Source organism: Arachis hypogaea, chromosome 2 (assembly GCF_003086295.3).
Source record: "Arachis hypogaea cultivar Tifrunner chromosome 2, arahy.Tifrunner.gnm2.J5K5, whole genome shotgun sequence".
Classification (NCBI taxonomy): domain Eukaryota; kingdom Viridiplantae; phylum Streptophyta; class Magnoliopsida; order Fabales; family Fabaceae; genus Arachis; species Arachis hypogaea.
In genome coordinates this window covers 93,282,564-93,293,807 of record NC_092037.1, presented here as the reverse complement: position 1 = coordinate 93,293,807, position 11,244 = coordinate 93,282,564, and the positions used below count along the sequence as shown (strand labels likewise).

The 11,244-nt window shown below is 30.3% G+C and overlaps 1 non-coding gene across 1 annotated transcript; it reads right to left on the bottom strand.

Moving 5' to 3' along the window:
• Nucleotides 1–10,761: 10,761 nt before the first annotated feature.
• On the bottom strand, nucleotides 10,762–10,853 carry TRNAY-GUA (transfer RNA tyrosine (anticodon GUA)). The gene is given in 2 exon segments: nucleotides 10,762–10,797; nucleotides 10,817–10,853. It is a non-coding gene; the product is annotated as a tRNA-Tyr (tRNA).
• Nucleotides 10,854–11,244: the final 391 nt, after the last annotated feature.

Genomic DNA, 11,244 nt, shown 5'->3' with positions numbered 1-11,244 from the left:
TTTACTATGGTGATTACACTATTAATTAGTTTAGTTAATTGTTGTATAACATTCAATTTTAATATAGATTTCACAATATTGAATTAATAACATACTAAAAGATAATATGTTTAATCTTGTAAGTTTTTTTTTTTAAAATTGAACACGTTTTTTACTTAGGTCATTAATAAATTAAAAAAAAATTGGAAATCTTAGACTATTTTCCTATTTTCCTTCTAATAACTAAAAAATACTTATTTTTTATATTTTTAAAAATAATATATATATATATATATTTAAATTCTTACCCATGTATATTCTTTCTTCTTTTAAGTTACCAAATATTCTTATCCATGTAACTATGAAATAGGTGAAAACTTTTTTAAGTGGTCCTATATGGGATATATTTTAGACACAATACTTATTTAACAAACATGTCTTTGTATAATAAAAAATATAGGATAAAGTATATTATTTGTCTCTAAAATTTAGCAAAAATTTAATAAATATATTTAAATTTTATTTTGTTTTAATTTTGTCCCACAAGTTTTCGATTTGTATCAAATATACTCCTTACAATTAATTTTTTTAAAAATTTAAGATAAATTCAACAACAATTTCATAAGAATACCTTCAACACAAGCAAATCAAATATAATTATCATGCATTGTTGTTGAATTAGTCTTAAATTTTTTGAAAATTTAGTTGTCGGGATATATTTGATACAAATCGAAAAACTTTTATTAGGACAAAATTCAAATAAAATAAAACTTAGGAGGATTTTTGAAATTTTTATCAAACTTCAGAGACAAAAAATATACTTTATCTAAAAATAAAAAATGTTTTTCCAAATATGTTTGGACACATCTTAATACTATCATGTGTCAACTGTATCCAAACTTATTCTTAACTTATATTTTTAAAATAAATTTAAAAATAATATATATTATTATTACGGTGGGTAACCAGAGATTAATGGGCTGGATGGCGTTGGTTGGCCCAAACGTATGAAGAAGGAGGCTTCAAGTGGATCTGCAACTCGAGAACTTCTGTCCGACTTGTGTGTGTGAAAGAATGGGGGGTGGTACCTGCAAAGACACTCCGATGCCTAAGTCAGCAAAGGATTAAGCAGGTTTCTGAATGTATTGTGTATTTATAGTGGTGAATCAATAACCACCGTTGGAGTAGTGCCACCTTTTTTAGGGTGTTAACCGTCCCATTATCTTAGGGAGATTAGGATATGACTCTTGGAAGTGGTTAGAGAGATTCTAGGGGCAGTTACTCATTTGAATGAGTGTTTATCTGTCAGCTAACCCTCGTACCCGACTTCTTTAGAGCAAGTCGTGGTGAGAACCGACCTCATAGGACGAAGGTTGGTATTGGGTGAAACTCAATCCGTGGGATTAGGCCTTTTATTTGGACCTGGACTTTTACTGTTGGGTCAGGGTATGAACAATTATCATTTATTAACGTAAAAAATTATTTTAAATATTTTATATAATTAAAAAGATATTAAAATAGTTAAAATAGATAATTTATATTTTAATATAAATAAAATATTAAAATATTATTATAATTTATCTAAAAAATATGTTATATTTTGTATATATATCGTAATTTTGTGTCTTATAAAAAATTAAAATTCATATATCTCTGTTTTTCGTATTTTATATCAATCAGTATTCATATTTTGTAGATTATAATTTATAAGAATAGTTTGAGAATAAATTAAAATTCTTAATTAAAAATTTATTTATAAATTTGATAAAATAATAGCCCTCTCAGATTAATTAGACTTTCGCACATGATTGGGAGTACCAGTAAACTAAAAGATTCAAATAGTCCGACGTAATAAATTAAGAAAAAATCTATCATATATAAGAGAGCAAAATCGCAAAATGATGTGATATATAAAATTGAAAGCGACGGCTTATCTTGAACTTTATGGTTTACCAAATTTGTTTTGAAGTCTTTATGCTCTACAAGACCTACATCTACATATTTGTTTAAAATGTCTTTCGATATTTCTTTTTTCTCTTACGTTGAGTCTGTTTAAAGTTCACGAATAAAATATACAAAATCGTAAATTAATATATTTATATTTTTTAATAAGAAAAATAGAAATAATGAATAAAAATATAATTTATTTTTTAATTTTTATAATTATATTTTTTATTATTTTATTTTTTTAAATTGTGTGAAAGAAAAAATTAAGATAAATTAAATTTTTTATTATTTATTTTATTTTATATTTAATTTATTATCAAATAAAAATATTAATTTTTATATTTTTATTTTTTAAATTATGTTTTTAATATTATATTTTATTCTGTTTTTAAAATTAAATACAGCCTTAGAAATTAAAGAGTTAGGTGCATTATTAGTGTTAAAATATTTTAATTTTTATTAACCATGTAGTAGTATATTTATTAAAATAGTTGACTTAATTAAACATTTACTCTCTCTATATATATATATATATATATATCTTAATACAAAGTCATTAAACATAAGTATCTCGTTTAGTTAATAACATTATCACATTCTTTTAATATACAATTGCTTTATGTTGACGCCTTACTTGATATCAAATTATCAACAGTAAAATAATTCATCATAATTATTTAGTGTTCGAATTATTTATGCTATCCCGAAATACAACTAAGTAATAATTTCATTAAGACGATCAACTAACCATAATAATATAACCGAAACAATAAAATACAAAAGAGTCTCAAATAAAATACAAATTATACATATAATTATTTTTGTTAGTGTTTGTCTGTTTGGTATTCAAAAAGACTCAAACCAACAACACTCATATCTCAACTCGACCTGAATTTGATTTCCCTTCTTTCCCAAATTTACAGGCTGCAGTTTTGTTTCATTTTCATGGTTAAAGCTTCCAATAAATTAACACTGCAATGTTGCCTCCCCCATGCAAAGAAGACGTAACTTCTATATCTCGTCATCACCGTGTTTATTGTCTCTGTGCATTGACGCAATGTGAACCGCCATTGTCGTTGAAAAACATCACCATATTTTTTTCACTGTCACTTGCTACGATTCCATCCTGGCCATGGCATAGAATTCCTGACTTATCTTTAATCAGGTTTGTTGAATTTGCTTCAATTTCTGCTATACTTTTTGGTATGCAAAATTGACCGTTGTTTTTCTGATGTTGCCGATGAGTACTCTTGTTGTATGCGCCAGTGTTTTTCATCCACAACTGCCTTCCCTTGTTGCTGATGCTTATGACCCTCCAATCTATTCCGTCTTGTAGAATTACCTCTCCTCCATTTCTGTTAAGCTTGCCCACTATTGACGATTCTTGAGTTTGATACTGCTGCATGTTATTTTGAGTCTCAGCATAAGATTTGACATCATACCACTGTAAATTTTGATTGTTGTTCTTTTCTCTCCTAATTGGGTCATGGCTTCCTTCTTCGTTATCACCCCTTCTGTCAGCTTCAATGTCCAAATTGTCTGCATTTATGCTTGTGATATGCTCTTCATAACTTCGAATTGGTCTTATTGTCTTTCTGTTCAAAATCATTCTATCGAGACCCTAGATTATTCATTGCAGCTATTTTGCTATAGAATGGACTAAGACATTATCTTTTCTGGGTACCCACGGCATACCACATTTATTAGAATTCTCAATCAGCATTTTAATGTCCTAGAGTATAGGTTGTATTCCACCTATATTACCTCTGGATTTAACAGCTTGTGTTATGGTAAGTGAATCAGTTTCAAGGATTACATTCTCCATTTGCAAAGTTTTTGATATTATCAGCCTAACTACCATTGCCTCTGCTACTAGTGTGGAACTAGCCTTGACCTTTATTGCAGAACCTGTAATCATTTTTTTCTATGATCTTTAACTACTATTGATATCGCTCCACTTTCAAAACTTTTTTGTATGCCGTATCAATATTAATCTTGATTCAATTCAACGGTGGTGGTCTCCAGATAATCCTCCTAACCCTGTCTCTTTTAGTCTTATGTGATTTTACTCTTTACTACTCTTCCTTATCTGTGAAGTCCTATTCCATAAATCTGACTTTCTTTATAGTTGTCTTCGAATTGATGTTGACATTTTGATGAATTACTTGATTCCTTGATTTTCATATTTTCCATGTTAGGAAAGATCGTTTATTGATAAGCCTATTTTGACTTTTTTCCTCTTTTCTAATTCTTCTTATCTGTTTAAGCATTTATGTACCGAAACTTATAATTGTTTGTGGCATTGGACTACATTAAATTTGGGATCCAAATTATGATGCCATAGTCCATGGACATAATAGCATTGCATGTTCTATTGTCTCTGGTTCTTACAAACAAATGAGACACATAGGATTGTTAGTAATTTTTTTTATGCAAATTAGCATACACCGACACTATGTTGTAAGCAACTTTCCATTAAAATATCTTATTTTTTTTAGTATCCGATATCCTCATATTTTCTAAAATAAATTCTTAATATCCTCACTTGTCGAAGGGCTCCCTACTCCAACCCTTAAATTCTCTTTTCTCGCCACCTTATACCGTAACCTAACAGAATAACAACCTTTAAATGTATGAGACTAGATAAATCTATCTTCCCTGTCGATAATATTTATTGGGGTTCTCATAATTTTTTCTATATCTTCTTACCTGAACCAAATAGTGAGCTTACCTAAATTTCACTCTTCTCCCTCCTTTAACAAATCTTTAACATACTCAACTTCAAGCCTTCTATACCCCTATAATTTATTCATTTTTAATATCCAATTGCCTTCCCAAATTTTTACCTTAGAATTGACTCTAAGCCCTTTAATTTTTTTCGGCCAATGACCCTAATATATATATAATCTGATAAGCTCTAACCCTAAACAAACTCCAAAAATAAGAGTTGAGTCAGGGCCAATCCTAAAGCTCCAAATCATCCTAAATCAATCAAAAGCTCCAACTACAAAAAACAAAGAACCCTAATCATAAATTCGATCACTCTTCTCGGAGCTTCTATCATTGCCACACTCTTCTCTCTACCACCGTTGTCGCACACTTATCTCTCAGTCGCTACCGTCGCGACGCCTCGAACGTCTCCAGACGCTGTTGTTGCCAAAGGCTTCTTCTTCTCTTCGCAAAACCGCTATCATCTTCTCCTCTTCCTCCCAACATCGCATTTTTCTCTTCTATCCCGGTATTGCGTCTTTATCTTCTCCTCTTTTACTATCGCATCTTTGTCGTCCTTTACTCGCAGTATGTTTTTTTCTTCTCCTCCTTATCTTTGTCTTTGTCACTCACCATGTTTAATCTTATTAGCTTTGAGTGTTCATGATTCATCACGATCTTTATCTTATGGTTTCAATCTGGGAAGCTTATTGTACATTTGGAGTTCTTGGATATTTTGTTAAACCGAGAAAATTTTGTTTTTGAGTAAAAAATGATGTTCTTGAAAATTAGTTGATTTGTTTATCTTATTTACAATATTTGTTTTAATAATTCTGTTATTGTTAATTTTTTTATTCATTTTCTGAGTTGATAATAGTTCTATTATAATGTTATTATTTTCAATTTTTTATATTTTTTTACATGTCCAACATCGACACACTTTGGAATACTTTGATGATCTATTTTCACATTAAGCAAAAATTACTGGAGTATAAGACGTAAACAAATCTCTCCTAAATATAACATGAATAGAAGCATTACTGTCAATCACTCAACTAGTGCTATTATCAACAAAGTTAATATATTCAAACTCCTCAACAAGAAAAAAATCATGATGAGTTACATTGACCTTGTCTTCATTACTACTATCATCTTTATTTGTGCTCTTGTCTTTACTTGCCTTAACTTTCTCCTTCTTTAACTGCCAACAAAATTTTTTCACATGCCCCTTATGACCATAATGATAACATTCAATATTTTTATACCTTCCTCGAGATTTGCTTCTACTTTGATCTCTATTTTTAGGACCTCGACTTTTGTTTCTCTTTCTAGACTCAGAAACCAAAACATCTAAATGTGTAGTTGATGTATCTTGTGACTTTCTTCTCATTTCTTTATTCAAAACACTGCTCTTGACAAGATCCATAGAGATTACACCATCAGGAGTAGAATTAGACAATGAAATGCTGAGAATGTCCCACAAATCTGGTAAAGAGTCAAGAAGTAACAATTTTTGAACCTCTTTCTCAAACTTGATACGCATGAAAAATAACTGATTCATGATTCCTTAGAAGTTATTTAAGTAATATGACATTGATGTCTCATTTGTATATTTCAAATCCAACAACTGCTTAATTAATAACATCTTGTTATTCCCAATTTTTTTAGGATACAACTATTCAAGTTTAATCTAAAGGGTCTGAGCATGTGTCTCTCTAATAATATGGTTCAACACATTATCATCAACTCACTGCCTAATATATCCACAAACTTGTCTACATATCAAAACCTAATCATCATCAAATTTATCATTAGGCTTCTTTGTACTAAAAATTGGTTGATGAAAATTCTTAACATAAAGCAGATATTTTATTTTTGATTTTCACAAATCATAATTAAGGCCATTAAAAGTGATAATCCTACTAATATTAGTATTAGTCTCTATTGTTCACAGAATTAAACCCAGAAAAATACCAACAAACTGTGATGCCAATATGAAAGAGCCCAACAGCAAAACAATACAAATATCCAATACAAGAATAATATAGAAGCGCTCACAACATAATATGGTAGCAACTATAAGCAATCAAATATATCAACTAAAGCAACAACAAGAACACACAGATATTTTAATGTGAAAAACTTCCTCAATGTGAGAGGTAAAAACTACGAGTCCCCAAAACTAGAAAAATGGCTCCACTATAATCAAATATGAGGTACAAGAGAGTTTCAAATAAAGTATAAATCGTACATACAATCAGTCAAAATACCAAAGCACCAAAACTTGACAATGAGTAACAAGAAGATGAAAAAATACCCAATAATAGAGCTGCTATTGAAAATAGATTTCTCCCTCTGTAGATCTCCAATAAAAATCTCTACCGTTCAAAATGAAGAACAAGATGAAATGAAGTTGCAGTTCAAATTTCAGACCGAATAAATGAGAAACTATTGTTTGAAATCTGTTGCTTTGCACAAAAATAAAAATTTTATTTTTTCTTCTTCTCTCTCACTTTGTGGCTACTCTCTCTCAATGACTGCTAAAAATCTAATTAGAATAGTGACACAAGGGTGCAAGGAGACATTCTAAAAGATTGGGCTTAAACCTTACAAAGAAGAAAAAAAGTCCAACTTGTTAGGGTGCCGTGGAAAGCTCTTAATCACCGGAAAGACTTCGGAGATGAACTAAATGAAAAAACATAAAATGAGAATACATTACATCCAACGTAAAACCTTAAGGTGTCAAGTTAATAAATCCCTCATCTTATAAATTTTCAATCTTTTTTGTTAGAGAACAATGAAAAGATATCACATCCAACTTAAAATTTTAAGGTGTCAAGTTAACAAGTTTCTCATCTTATAAACTTCTTACTCTTCTTTATTTTCTTTAATATAAATCTACCTCACACTTGCAACTTTAACAAAAATTTATCTATATAATTTTACTTCGATCTTTGTCTTATCTTTAATTAAAAACATATTTTGATTAAGGTTTAGCTTATAAATTCACAAGATTTCGCTTTTAATGAGTCAAATTTAAGAGTTAAGATTTGCTATTAAAATTAAATTAGTATGAGTGGGAGAGTTTTTATAATTCAATAGTAGTAGATTAACAAGACAATTTTTTTTCTCTTTTTCTCTCATGTTTTATGTTTTTTTTTTCCTTTTTTCCTTCTCTTTATTCCGTTGCTGATTTGTTTATGTATTTTTCTTTTTCTTCTCTTTATGTTCTATTATTTAAACAAAATTTATGTAATTTTGTTCAAAAAAATTTGTATCCTTTTTAAAATAAATTGTGATTTTTTCGTAAAACTTTTTATGCACTTATTCAACATTATTTTTCGTTATCTATATATTCCTCGTATCCATCCATATATAAGTTATTTATATCCATACCCACGGGATGTGGTGATCTCAACCATTAGCATTCTGCCATTTTTTTACTCCACAATCACAATTCCAAAGCTTGTCAAACATGGCCTAACAACATTAATTTGAATCTTAATTATTCCGAACACAACTGATATCACCAGACTCCAACTAATATTGGTCAATTGCCACTCTAATTATCACTTGTTTAGGTCATAAGCCATGTACGGCCGTCATCTGAAAAAATATTCATAAAAATGAAAGGAATTATTTATTTCAACAGTTATTAATTATATCCAACATAAACTAAATATGATTTATAGGAATCAATTTTAGGGGAGATAATAGTAGTTGATGTTGAACTGTTCAAAATTACAAAAAAAAAAAATTGATCATTTTTTTTTTCTTTTTAAATGTACGGCATTATCAAAAACAAAATTCGACACTACAACTTATTTCGTTCATGTTTGTTGTCACCGATATAAAATTTTAGAACATATATTTTTATAATAATAACGGTTGGTGGAATATTACAAATAGCAGCAGTCCTAGATATATACAAACAGAAGAATTTGATAGGAATAGATCATATGAGATTGTGAATCCATATGACATGATAAAACTTATCAATTTATATGAATCATCTTATGAAAGTGAATTATATTGCACATATGGACAACAAATTTTGATGTGGTTGCTGAATCCATTGAATCAATGATAAGGGTAATCTGAATCCATTGAATCAATGAAAAGAGAAAATATTTTACTACTAGTTTTGTTTTTTTTAATCATTAGTGTCAAGTTTAAGTTAGGAGCATGGTTGATCTCTTATAAATTAAACATGTTCAATCTTAGGTCTTAGCCGAAAGGTTAGACTAGAAGAAATGTCGAAGAAAATATGAAATTGGACTCTAACATAGTTATTACCTGATCTATTTGTAGAAAGTTACAACAAATTTTGAAAAGATTTTATCTTTATATTAAAATTAGCAAATTATATATTTTTGTATAGATATATTATATATGTATAGTTTAATTTATTTTTAATTTATATTTTATAATTTAATGTATATATACATTAGTGACTAATTTTAATGTTCATTTAATATAGTTATTTATAATATAATTATTTTTGAATAATTTATTATCTATCTTATAACACGATAACAATATAAAACACTCTCTCTCTCTATCTCTCTCTCTATATATGGGCACGGATTCCATGTGCCTTGTGTGTTTGGCGTTTTGGTGTATATAGCATTTAATTTTGGCATATTAGTGCGCCAAAAGACGAGAGTCGTTGGATTTTTCTTTTTTTTTATTCGACGGTATAGATCACTTATTACTTTTCGCTTTTGATTGGCTACTAACTGCTTTTGTATTAGAGGGGTTGTTTTGTAAAATTCAATTTTTTGTTGGTTTTTTTGTTAAATCCGAAAACTAATGGGGTTATATAAAAAAATTATGAATTCTTAAGTTGAAATTGATTACCGTTAATGATAGTATATTTTGTTAATTGAGACTCTTTCTTCTTAATTACCAAATTGGAACAAAAATGCACACTCTCTCACCGCCGTATTCCAACGCACTCAGCTACCTTCACCGGAGGAGTGAGCCCACATTTCGGATCGTTCCAACTCGAATCACGGTTAAATGCGGTTACGGTTCGAATCATCAAGCTTCTGGCAAGGAGTCGAGAGCGCATGCGCCATCCTATCCAGCAAGGTCGACTCTCAGAACGAGAACTCAAATCCCGCAGCTGCCGGAGAGAACATAGCCACCGTGAACGGCCACAAATTCGCCGTAACAGACCTGAACCTAGTCCACGTCGGCGGCAAAAAAAACGCTTCCTCCAAAGTCGCTCACGATCTCCGACCTATCGCCATCACCGATGCACGGCTCGCAGGTGCGCGTGGCATACCAGGGAGTCCCTGGTGCGTACTTTGAGGCTGCCGTTGGCAAAGCCTACCCTAACGGAGAAGCCATAACTTGCGATCAATTCAAAGTTGCTTTCCAAGCCATTGAGCTCTGGATCGCCGATCGCACCATTCTATCCGTCGAAAACTCTTTCAGCGACTGTGTATTACGTGTTGGAAATACACAATTATTGTACCAAATTGTGGAAAAGACCCAACAAAAACATGTATTTTTATTCTGGCCTTTTCTAACTGACCGGTGCGCCAAACATCAAAATGGCGTTTCGGTGCGCATAGTCCTCCTGTATCCCGAATCCGTGCCCTATATATATAGGAAATCATAACCTCAGATACATACACAACACAATAACAATATATAAAACACTCCTCTCTCTCTCCCCCCTCTCTCTCTATATATAAATCATTTTTATTATATTGAGATAATAATATTAATAAATATTAATATTAGAATTCTCTATTTATACTTTTTTTATTTTATATTTATTTCATCCTTCTTATTTATTTATTTTACAACACTATTTATTTATTTTTAACTTTTTGTTTCCCTTTGCCCTATTCGTTTTGTTTTTTTTTGGTCATGCTTTGCCCTATTCATCTTTCTACTGTCCTACATCTTACGCTTGATTACACTAGTGGGTTCTACAATAATTTCAAAAAGGTAAATCCATTGCTCATTTTTGTCAATACCCATGGTGATGGCAGTTTATATTTTCCGCTTCAGATTATAGGCCCGTAAGAGTGAACTTTGGACCCTAGGTAATTCATATCCAAAGGATTTTATCCATCTCCTAACCCCCAAAAAAGTTAGAAATAAAAAGTATCCGACCTGCCGGATTCGAACCAGCGACCTAAGGATTTCTATTAGGGTATTCCTACTACAGTCCTCCGCTCTACCAACTGAGCTAAGGTCGGTTTGTGTTCATGGTTAGATATCTTTTTTTTAATCTTAACTTTGTCAACTATCAGCTTTCACAACCAATCAATAGAAAGCTCATCAAGACAAACTACTACTAGTTTTTGTTGATATTAACGTGAAATGAAAATCGATATACCTTCTACAGACCATCCTTTTTTTTTTCAAAGTTAGGTTACAGTTATAGGATACTAAGTAAAATAGAGGAATTTAAATTCATATATTTCTATTTTTTACTACTAACTTCTCTTTAACTTACGTAAGTAATTTCTTCCAATCCATTTTCCCTTCTTAATTTCACTAGTAATTTTAGACGGTAAATTTGACGGCAGAATAATATTGAATCACTTTTACACAATTAGGATTTACTCCAAACATTGGGGACAAAAA